The following is an 11,832-nucleotide window of genomic DNA, read 5'->3' as shown; positions in this document are numbered from 1 at the left end:
AATTGATTAAAAATATTTTGCTGACCTTATTTTAGATCAGTGGTTCTGAAACTCGGTCCTCAGGACCCCACACAGGTCACGTTTTCCAGGTCACTCAGCAGGTGAACAGGTGTAATCATTACTCACTGACATTTTAAAAGATCCACAGGTGGTTATAATTATTTCTCTTTTGATTCTGTGAAGAGACCTGGAAAACATGCTCTGTGTGGGGTCCTGAGGACCGAGTTTGAGAACCTGTGTTTTAGATAATTATTAAAGGTTATGTTTTAGTAATTAGTGAGGTTAACTAGATGAGTTAATAATTCGATATTAGTTCGTGAGTGCCCCTCAATAGGAATACTTTGTTTCGTCTTTTTTTTTTGTTTTACTATACTTATTCTATTCCTGGGTGCACCTCCCCTTTGTATTTGAGACTAGTAATTCATCTGAACTGGATTATAGGGGAAGGTTGATAATCATTTAAGATCCGTGCTGACATTCTTTTGTTCTATTAAGCATCAATATGAAGTCAATGATCCGTGCCCGTTGCCATATTAAACCATATAACAATAACAAAATGCAATACAGAACATAAAGGAGGATGGTCCAGATGACCACAAGTATAAATAATACATGCACATAAGTATCAAATATATTATCACAATAATATTGAGTATAATAACAATAGTATGCAATATAAGGCAACAATAACAACAATAATATCCAATATAATAGAATAGAACCTCAGCAATTGTATAGCAAACAGTGTAAACCTAGATTCTCATTAAGCACCTTTGGGGCCAAGGTACCCAACCGGTAAATCCACCGGGTCTCACATCTCAAAAGATTTAAAGATCTATCTCAACCTCTAATGCATTCAGGGATATGATCGATAATCATATACCAAAGGTTAGACAGGTTATGACCAGCCTGGGCAAAATGGCGTGCCACAGGATGGTCACTCTTCCCCATTTCAATTGCAGGTCTAATTGATGAGCGGTGAACTGCCATGTGCTCCCGCTGAGTACTGTCAGTTTTTCCTACATAACCTAAGCCACAAGGACAAAGGATAAAATACACAATAAACTTAGTGGTACAACTTACTACATGTCTAATAAAGAATCTTTTCCCACTATAGGATGACAAAAAGTAGTGCCAACCATCAGGTAACGGCACGTTAAACAATTAAGACATTTGTAGCAACCACTTTTCTTAGTCAAAAAATTCCCACAAGTAGTCTTATTAAGACCTGTCACATCAGTTTGTTTTCATGACCCAATCCCTGACATTTCTGCCCTTGGTATAACATGGCAAAATGTCAGGTCATTATGAGATGTTACAATAGACCATCTCCGTTTGACTGCACCCCATACCAAATCATTCGCCCCACTGAAGTGATTGACCCAGGGCATGCGCTTCCTAGATGATTTTGCTCTTTTACTAGCCAGCAAATTCTCCCTGGAAAACGATAATGCTTTCTCTTTAGCTTTCAAAAGCATTTGTAAGCTATACCCTCGCTCCAAAAAATGTGTTATATTGTCGATGGGGGTCACTGCATCATCAGTATTATTACAAATCTGTGGTACGCTGATGAATTGCGAGAAGGGCAAGCCAAATTTCTGGGTTGGGGCTACCTACGAAAGGCTTTGGTAACCTTGTCTTATGTACAATGAGTGTGCCGCCCAGGGCCGAAACTAGGATATCTGTCACCCAGTGCAAGGCAGCAATTTTGCGCCCCCTCCCTTCCCGTACCTGGATTTTGTCCTTGCTCCGCGATAAGGCAGTGCACTACTCAGACATCCCTGGTATAGTGACTTACATTATTCCACACATCATAATGCCCTTTACACATTATGCCACACACTGCAATGCCTATTACCAAAGTGCCACTTACATATTTGCCCAACACCATTTTATGCCCCACAGTAATGCTTCTAATTATTTTAAAATTACCTGCTCGTTGCCAGGGGGTTTATGCTCGTTGCCAGGGGTTACATGCTCGTTGCCATGGGGTTTCATGCCTGTTGCCAGGGGTTACATGCTCGTTGCCATGGGGTTTCATGCTCGTTGCCAGGAGTTACATGCTCGTTGCCATGGGGTTTATGCTCGTTGCCAGGGGGTTTCATGCTTGTTGTCAGGGGATTTCATGCTTGTTACCAGGGGTTCCATGCTCGTTGCCAGGGGTTTCATGCTCGTTGCCAGGAGTTACATGCTCGTTGCCATGGGGTTTATGCTCGTTTCCAGGGGGGTTTGAAGGGAGAAGATGCAGCTCTCGGCATCCTCTCCCTGCAGCGCCAGCGTTCCCGGCACTTCCGGGAACGCTGTGGGCATTGCGCTCTGCTAACAGACACTAGAGGTCCAGTAGGACCTCTAGCATCTGTCTCTTCTTTGGCGGCGGCCATTTTTGGATGGCCGTTTTCAGCAGAGTCCATGCGGACGGCTAGTCCGCATGGAATCTGCTGAAAACGGCCATCCAAAAATGGCCGCCGCCAAGGAGGAGACAGACACTAGAGGTCCAGTAAGGACCTCTAGCATTTGTCTCCTCTTTGGCGGCGGCCATTTTCAGATGGCCGAGCCAGATTTTTCACCCCCTCGCAATACCCACCCGGTGCACGTGCACCTCTAGCCCCCCCCTAGTTGCGGCCCTGGTGCCGCCTATCAAGATAAATATATATAGCAGGGGCTCTGCACTCACCGTAATAAGTTGATAACTAACAATAATAAACAGTGGGGTTGAATGAATGAATGAATGAATGAATGAATTGATCAATGCATGTAAGCTTGCAGCCACCGTCGAGGGACCCAATTTTACTGCAAGTCCTACTCTATTGCTCAGAATTATAATATGAAAATAGCTATCACATTAGTGTTACACTCAAGGTATGCCATCTGGTTTAAAGCTCACAACAGCTTTGCTTTTAAAGGTGAGACAGTCACCAAGCACACCTGTTGTAAAGAACCTAGGAAAACAGCAGGGGTGTATCTAGGGGTCCGAACCCCCTTGGCAAACCAAGGGACTGGCGGCTCCCTCCAATGACTGTTTCTACTGGTACAAAATAAACTAAGACACACTGGGGGTAGTTTAATTCACACACCTGTAGAAATAGGGAGAATATATATATCTTTTATAGAACTTACTCTATTGCAACCCACTATTTATTAATTTATTTATGCAAAAATCACGCAGGAAAAGATTGAAAACATTGCGTCAAAAACAAACAAAATGCATTATGGGTAAAGTAATTTACATATATTCAAATACAGTTGTCTATACTGCATTATGCTATTTAACAACTCCACCTTATAACTCACTAGGATGACAGCCAACAATGGTCCTTTTCTAAAACCCACATAAGATTAAAAACTGTCCATAAGGATCTTATCCTATTCCCCAACATGAAACTATCCATTTACTATACTTACACTGGGGGTAGTTCAATTTACACGCCTGCAGAAATAGGGAGACAATATATATATATATATATATATATATATATATATATATTTATATTTTTTTCAGTTATAACACTACATGCAATGCACTGTTTATTAATTTCTATATGTCAATTACACAGGAAAAGAGGGCATCAATAACAAACTAGATGCATTGTGGGCAAGATAATTTGCATATATGCAAATTACCTTGCGAATAGAGCCTTGTGATTGATATGGCACTCTTCTCCTGCATGATTGACATATGGGAATCAGTGAGTGGTGATTGGTATATGGTGGGTATTGTGGGGGAAGAGATATATTAGGTAAAAAAAAAAAATGTAGTCTCTCTAATTTTAAATGTTTCTGATATGAAGGGACATATAAGAAGCCTGATACACATTAGTAGTCAATGGAGGACAGAGCTGAGCAGAGCAGAGCATAGGAGACAAAAGGAGACCAGGGATAGAGATCATTAATGTTGGCAACGGCGCCCCTGGCGGCCAATAGGAAGATACGCCCCTGGAAAACACAAGCCAGGTTAAATTCGTGCATGAGAAAATGTAATGATAAATGAAAAAATATTAATCAAATAAACAAAAAGCACGAATCCACAGCACTCACCATTCCTACTTTTTTTACTTAATCATTTTGCGGCAAGCTTAAATGCAATGATCAATTCATGAACCAAAACCCGTTTATTATTATTGCTAGTTATTATGGTGAGTACAGAGCTGTTGTGATTTCTATTTAAACAATTTGGTCACATACCATGTTGCACCCCAAATCTAGGAATGGTGAGTGCCGTGGAATAGTGCTTTAAAAAAAAAAATATATATATATATATATATATTGCATAAATCCTGCACTCACACCATTAATAGCTTGTCGCCAGTAGGGGTGCCACTAGGATTGTTCAGATCCAAATAATATAACATATGCCCATATATATTTTGATTGGTATATTTATTATATATTATTTTGAGTAGTTGTGTATTGTTTTTGAGCTGCCTACATATGTCCGTTTGTTTATGGTACGTGAAGCCTGAGAGACTTAGTTTGTTTATTTGTGTTGTTTCTTATACTCCACAGACACTGTTGTGCTTTATGATATTTGTCTATCATTTTGTGATTGAAAATCTAAGTCCTGAAGAAGGTCCACTGAGGACTGAAATGTTGACACATTTCTTGATGACATATTTCTCTTATGTATAATGAGGATGGCCATTTGAAGCCTAAATGAAACATTAATCTAATAAGACTTTGGAGAGTGCACTTGTCCATGAATCCATGAATATTGTGACAATTTGCTATATATATATATATATGTATATGGAGCTGAAAGTGCGGCACTCCCCTCAAAATAAACCGCACAGAGTCCATTTATTGGACTCCATGTGGTTTATTTTGAGAGGAGTGCCGCACTTTCAGCTCCTTATCTACCCCTTTGTGAGGGCACCCCTGCTGGATCTTTTTCATTATCTGGTGAGCCGGACCTGGATATACTATATATATATATATATATATATATAGTGGCCGCTGCAGGAGGCACACGCTGTAACACTGGCTTAAGAGCTGGTGCCCGGGGGTTGATTTGGGCACACACCAAACACTGTTGGGTAACATTTTCTGCTGTTTTCAACATTCCTGACCAGTATAATTTGCTCTTTAACAGAAGAGAAAAGTTTATCCCAGCCAGGATGTCCAAGTAACTGATGATTGAGCTTTGTCAGTTCTACTTGAAGTTGTGAGGGTACTGCAGGGAGAGGTTCTAATCCTTCTCCTGGTGAGTGGCACAGTATACCCTGTCTGATAGACCAGGTATCTTGTGGCGAAATTCTGTGAGTCATAAGAACAGAGTCTTTTGCCTGTTCCTTTTCAAATGACACCGGTCCTTCTTCAAGGACTTTTCTATGTACTGCCACCTGGACTGAGGGCAAAGTTTCAGCATCCAGATCATGAAAGATCCCAGATACTGCTGACATTTTTGCCACTTGATCCGCTGCATTGTTACCCAAGATTAGGGGATCGCTCCCTTTTTGGTGTGAAGGCACTTTGATGATTGCTGCATCATCAGGATGGGTCTTACCCCATTCCCAAAGTTCCTTTAAAACTGAAACATGCATCAGAGGTTTATACTGGCTGTCCACGAATCCACGTTTTGTGCCAAGTCTCGAGATGTAATGTGAGAGACCGCACTACATATGAGCTGTCACTATATATAGTGCATCTCCCTGGGGGGTGGATGAAGAGTGCTTCCTTCACTGCCTCCAATTCAGCACATTGGGCTGACAGGTGACCTGGGAGTCTTACCAGACTCTTGAGTTCCTGTGGTCTCAACCAAGACCTCATATCCTGTCACATATAACCCATCCAGTTGAAAGCATGACCCATCAACAAAGATGATTCTGTCATCAGGGTGCACTACCTGTCTAAAGTATGGTGTTGTGAAGGAATGTATTACCTGACCACAATCATGCTCTGTTCCAGTTGTTTAACAACTGGGAAAGGACATACTTAGCCTTGTGACAGATTTTGATATTCCGTCCACTGAGGTCCATTATCCCAATCGTCTGTTGAGAGACTCCAGAAAGTGTGTCTTGGAGTAGGAGGGTTAATGGAGAGTGTGGTGTTTGCACATTGAGCTGCCTGAACCCTACAATATGCTTAGTCACTTTGACAGCATAATGAAAGGCTGCAAGTTGCTTTGCACACTCATCAAAACCTCTTTCAACTGGTGAAAGGAGTCTTGAGAAATACCCTAGTGGTCTACTCACAGATTCTACTTGTTGTAGCAGGACCGCTGATATAGACTCTGGGCCAGCATGGGCCTGAATGGCCATGTCACCTTCCTGGTGTGGAGTGGCTAGCACTGGGGCAGAGGAAAGATCTCTTTTCAGTGTAGAAAATTCCACTTCCTGTGTTTTTGCCCAGTCTTTTAATGAAGGTTCCTCACCTCTTAGCAGTTCAGAAAGGGGCTTTGCTTTTGTTGCAAAATCCTCTATGAACTCCCTCATGAAGTTAGCAACCCCCTAGAACTTGCATAAGTCTTGTAGAGTGCCAGGCCTGGGATACTTGATCATTGCTTCAATACAGACAGCCATTCATTATGCTGTCAAAGTGACTGAATGAGTTCTCCTATAACACCTCCATATTTTGTATATTCCTGCCCAATACTTACATCTGTAAAATGAGGATTGCTTCAAAGTGCCAGAAATTCGCTTGTAAATCCTATTGAAAAAATATTGTGTGGGGCTACAGATATATTGAAAAAGACATTGTGGTGCAATTCTGTGAGTATTTAATTGTCTATTGTTCGATTTCCTATAAGAAATTTCTTTCCTGTCTAGTAATCAATTGCTTATTATCAGCTACTGCCTATTAGGGTTTATATGCATCGCCCTTATATGGCATTTCCTTCCTGGCTAGTTAGCTACTACTTAAAAGGGAGCCTGGGAGGCTAAGTCAGTGTACCTATTGACTGTATGCTGTGCTGATGCCTTTTTGGACTGTCTTGACAATGACCCTCAGGGGTCGAAACGACGACTTGTGATACTTACTCTCTTGAATTAATAAAGTCTTCATTTTACTTATACTGGTGAGTGCCCTCTTTTGACCCAAGTGACCATAACTATATATATATATATATATATATATATATATATATATATTATAATGTATATCTTAGTAATATGCTTATCCATTCTAGGAGGAAGCAATAGCTTAGTTCTAATTATTTGTATAGATCTCTTTCTCTCTCTCATCCTGTTTGTTGGTACAGAGATGTAATTTTATAGGATACAGTGGTGTTCCTGCACTAGTCAATCACTTGTCTATAATTATTTAAGTAGTGTTGCAGGGATATTTACCATTATAATGAATTGGTTATTATCTATTACACCTTCAAACGGATCCTGTTGTCATACAGGTGTGCTACTAATGCCCCTTTATATAGTTTCTTCAGACACTTATCCCCTAATAACATACAAGTATATATCTGTCCAATGTATTGATGTATTATAAATAAAACATAACTTTTATTAAATTGTCTCTTAAAATGATAGCTAAATATTAAATGATAGTTGCGCAAATAGATATAAACAGTGTTTAAAATCTTCCACTTAGTAGGAGTGCCCTCATGTTCCCAATAATTGATTTTCCTTATGAGAGTTATTCTACAATCAATTTACTTATGAGATATTTCATTATTTCTCTTCATCTAATTCATAAGGGGTTAAATATTATTCCTTGTATACTTCTTTCATATCCGTGTTTAATATTTATTTTACTGATGTTTAGTTACCACTGACTTTAGGTTCGAATCATTAACATAAAGTTTATTTCTGGCTCTCTGCTTTGAGCAAAGGGTTTGTGGTTATTTACTTAGTATCTTAGATACCATGTATCTCTGTTCTCCCTGACACAACAGAAGTTTCTATAGCGATCAATTTACAGCTATCACAGACACGCAGTCAGTTGTACACCTTCAAAAACTAAATAGCGAGTGCTATATACCTTTGAATGTCTATGGTGTAACTTGAGCAGAGATAGGTGTGTATAGTGATGATTGGCTTGTTTGATTATAGGCTATATATTATTATATATTATTGGCTGTGTATATATTACACAGTAATCAATTCTGCTGCATATAGTTCACTGTCCATGCCTTGCTATGATAGTGTTTTTCTTCATGCACTTTAAATATTGATCTGAAAATATTGCTATATTGCGTATTGATTAATAATCATTCCCATACTGTATGTATGGCAAGTGACACCAATATAGATTGATAATTTATTATTTAAAGCTGGGAATTTCTGCAGAGAAATAGGTGCCCCCAGTAGTAGACCCCAGTAGTAGACCCCCCTATGCAGTGCCCCAGTAGTGGTCCCCCCAATGCAGTCCCTTTTATATAGTGCACCCAGTAGCAGTCCCCCCTATCCAGTGCCCCCTGTAGTGGTCCTCTCTATTCAGTGCCCCCAGTAGTGGTTCCCCCAGTGCAGTGTCCCTTGTTCCCCAAGTTGTAAGCCCCTTATATAGTGCCCCCAGTAGTAGACCCCCTATGCAGTGCCCCAGTAGTGGTCCCCCCTATGCAGTGCTCTTTATATAGTGCCCCCAGTAGAAGCCTCCCTATGCAGTGCCATTTATATAGTGCCCCCAGTAGTAGTCCCTCCTATGCAATGCCCTTTATGTAGTGCCCCCAGTAGTAGTACCCCCTGTGCAGTGGTCCCAGTAGTTGTCCCCCAATGCAGTGCCCCCAATAGTGGTCCCCCCAGTAGAGGTCTCCCCCAGTGGTCCCCCCAGTAGAGGTCTCCCCCAGTGGTGCCCCCAGTATAGGTCCCCCCCAGTATAGGTCCCCCCCAGTAGAGGTCCCCCCAGTGGTGCCCCCAGTAGAGGTCCCCCACAGTAGAGGTCCCCCACAGTAGTGCCCCCTGTAGAGGTCCCACCCAGTGGTGCTCCCAGTAGAGGTCACCCCCAGTGGTGCCCCCAGTGGTAGTCCACCCCCCCAATGCAGTGCCCCCAGTATTAGCCCCCTAGTGGTGCCCCCAGTAGTAGTCCAACTCCCTCCCCCCCGTAAATAAACACCGTAAATAAAACACAGTAAATAAAAGAAGAAAAATACACTTACCTGACTCCATGCTTCGGCTCCGGCTCAGGCTACTGCTTCCGCCGCCGTCCGCACGTCAGTCCTCCCAGGCTGGCGCACTCTGCATTATGGGAGAGACGTCAAGACATCATGACATCTCTCCCATTACCCACTGCAGGAGCCGGAAGACGGAGCTCATGAGTGAGCTCCAGCCCGGCTCTTGCAGTGGGCGTAGCAGCAGCCCAATGAGAGTCTGTCTGACGCGCTAGCGGCAATGTGTGTGTAAATGCACAAGCTTGAGCCCGCCCCCCACCCTCCGCCTGGTGCTATTGGGTTAGCGCTCAGGGGGAGGGAAGGGGCTTGGCAGTGCAGCACAGGACCAGTGCTGGGCACAGGGAAGCCTAGCGCCAGTCCTGTGTAAATGTGTAGCGCTGACCGCACTCACTGTAGTTGGCACTACACTGGCTAACTAGGATGGGCCAGTACCGAAGCCAGCGGCGCTCCCCGTACCACTGGTTCCACGGCGCCCAGGGCACATGCCCCGGTGACCCTGCCCTAGTTACGCCACTGTTCATAACAGAATGTAAGCTTATTTTATAACAATCAACATTTCAAAGACTGAGTAACAACATATTATTCCAATTTAAGTAGACCAGGGACACAGCATCTTTCTGCTGCTGCACCGTCTAAGGGTTAACAGCATTCATTATACATAGGGGTACTTTTCAATGGATGTTTAACCACAGCTTCTTTAGATGAAAACAAATTTTATATAAAATTTATATAAAGTTGATATCGCATTAATATGAAATTCATATAAAATTTATATCAAAATGACATAAAGTTAATATTAATTTGATATCAAATGGATATCAAGCACTATCAAAAGGGGAGGAAAAGTGGGAGTGCCAGGGGGAGGGGTTATTGGCATGGTTGGGGGGTGGTATCTGTCAAATTAAGTTTGATAAAAAGAGGTTCTCTCTCTACTGCAGTTTAATAAACTATAATAATGTCAGTTGGCAATGCCTAAATTGTGCAAAAGGTAAAGAAAAGAGGTGCAATATGGAATTGTCCCTCTCACCCAGTCTTATGTGGGATATTAAAAAGGACATGCACAGTTTAACAAACCAAGCACTTTAGCAACTAGGACTGACACTTTTGTGGCTGAACTCCTTGGTTTGTATGGGCCCCCACAAAACATTTTTTGGAAGGATTACCTTCAATTATTAAGGAGGAGGTTGCTGATGAGGGTGTTGGTGGTGGAGATTGCATGTGCTGGTCTAAACTGCTGGTAGCTGATACTGGACTGCTTGTTATTAATTTAAAAATTATTAGAATTTTGTTAAACAAATTGCATGAACTCGTTGCAAATGACATAACAGGGAGGAGGTGCCTAGATGGTTAACGTCCCTTCCTCTGCTATCTTTGGCCTTACAAATGGAACAGATGACTTCACAACTGTTGTCAGAATTTAGATTAAAATAATTCCACACCCAAGATGTGGCTTTTATGGCTATCTTTTTATCATAAACAAGAACTGCTAGCCCTGGTGGCTGATTTACACAAACTACATCCTCATCGTCAACATCCTCATTAGCATTAGATAGGGCACAAATTTCCCCCTCATCCTGCTTTTGCATTTCCTCCACACTATCATCCTCATTTTCTATTATTTCACCATCTAATACTAGCACAGCCGTCATGGCATCAGTGATCCGCTGTGAAACTGGGTGACAGCTGTTATACTTACTTCCTCTATCAAAGGACTGTTTAATAGTCAATTGTTTATTCAAATTACTACTAGTTGTAGTCTTCTTGGTCCCTTTCTGGGATGAAGATCCACCCCCAGCAGCAACAACAGGTGTAGCCCTCAAGGATCCTTCTGAGGAATTATGGATAGGTGAGGAGTCAGTCATGCTTATGAAATTGGATGCAGGACTACTTCCGATCATGAATGAGGATGTTGATGATGATGTAAGTGTTGGTGGTGGAGATTGCAGGCACTTGGATCCAGATAGAAGGGGGCAGCTAGGTGACACTGGACTGATTTGTCAGTTTTTTGTCCCCAAAGTTTCAGAATTTGACATACCCTTTCCAATTTGAAGAATGCCCTGTAAGTGACGTAACAGAGAGGAGGTTCCTAGATGGTTAAGGTTGCTGTTACATGGCAATTGTTACAAATGGCTTGGCAAAGGTTGTCTGGATTTTGGTGGAAATAATTCCACGCATGAGAAGTGGAATTTTTGGTATTTTGCCCATGCATGGCAGCAATGGGATTTTCTCACCATGGGCAACAACTGTTGCCTGATTTACAGCTTTTACACAAATATCATCGGCATCAACATACTCATCATCAACATCCTCATCATCCTTGTTTTCGCCAACTACATAAATATCCTCCTCATCCTCCTGGTGCAATTCCACAGAAGCATCCTCAGTTTCTATGTCAGCATGTTGACTTGTGCTGCTCATCCCCACATTTGCAGAGGGCACACAAATGATGGAAGGAGGATCCTCTTCAAGTACAGTATTAGAAAGGTCAGGCTCACACATGGCAACCGCGTATACACTTGGACTCTCCTCGGGGATCTGTGACTTTTCAGAGACAATTAAAAATTTTTTTGTAACTCTCCTGCAAGCAGAAGGGTTTAAATCATCACAACTAGAACCACCAGTCATAAACAAAGGCCAAGGCCTTTCCTTGCCACTTCGTGTAGTGAATGGCATATTGCCAATTTTTTGTTTCTCTAAAGCTGACATTGCTTTAGATGTGACTGTCCTCCATACTCACTGCGGTCTTACAGCAGTGTTACCAAGCAAATTATAGCACAGCT

At 41.9% G+C, this 11,832-nt stretch overlaps 1 protein-coding gene across 1 annotated transcript in view; it reads left to right on the top strand.

The window, feature by feature from the left end:
* The first annotated feature begins 6,939 nt into the window (after positions 1-6,939).
* Positions 6,940-11,832, top strand: part of LOC148509028 (baculoviral IAP repeat-containing protein 1-like) — a 196,413-nt gene continuing 191,520 nt past the window's right edge. Inside the window, exon 1 of the mRNA XM_088443700.1 lies at positions 6,940-7,009. The gene's annotated coding sequence lies outside the window, so the exon portion shown is untranslated. The remainder of the gene's footprint in view (positions 7,010-11,832) is intronic.

Source organism: Taudactylus pleione, unplaced genomic scaffold, assembly GCF_031769625.1.
Source record: "Taudactylus pleione unplaced genomic scaffold, aTauple2 ptg000333l, whole genome shotgun sequence".
Taxonomy (NCBI): Eukaryota; Metazoa; Chordata; class Amphibia; order Anura; family Myobatrachidae; genus Taudactylus; species Taudactylus pleione.
Note: the sequence above shows the minus strand (reverse complement) of the source record. Positions and strands in the feature narration are given on the sequence as shown.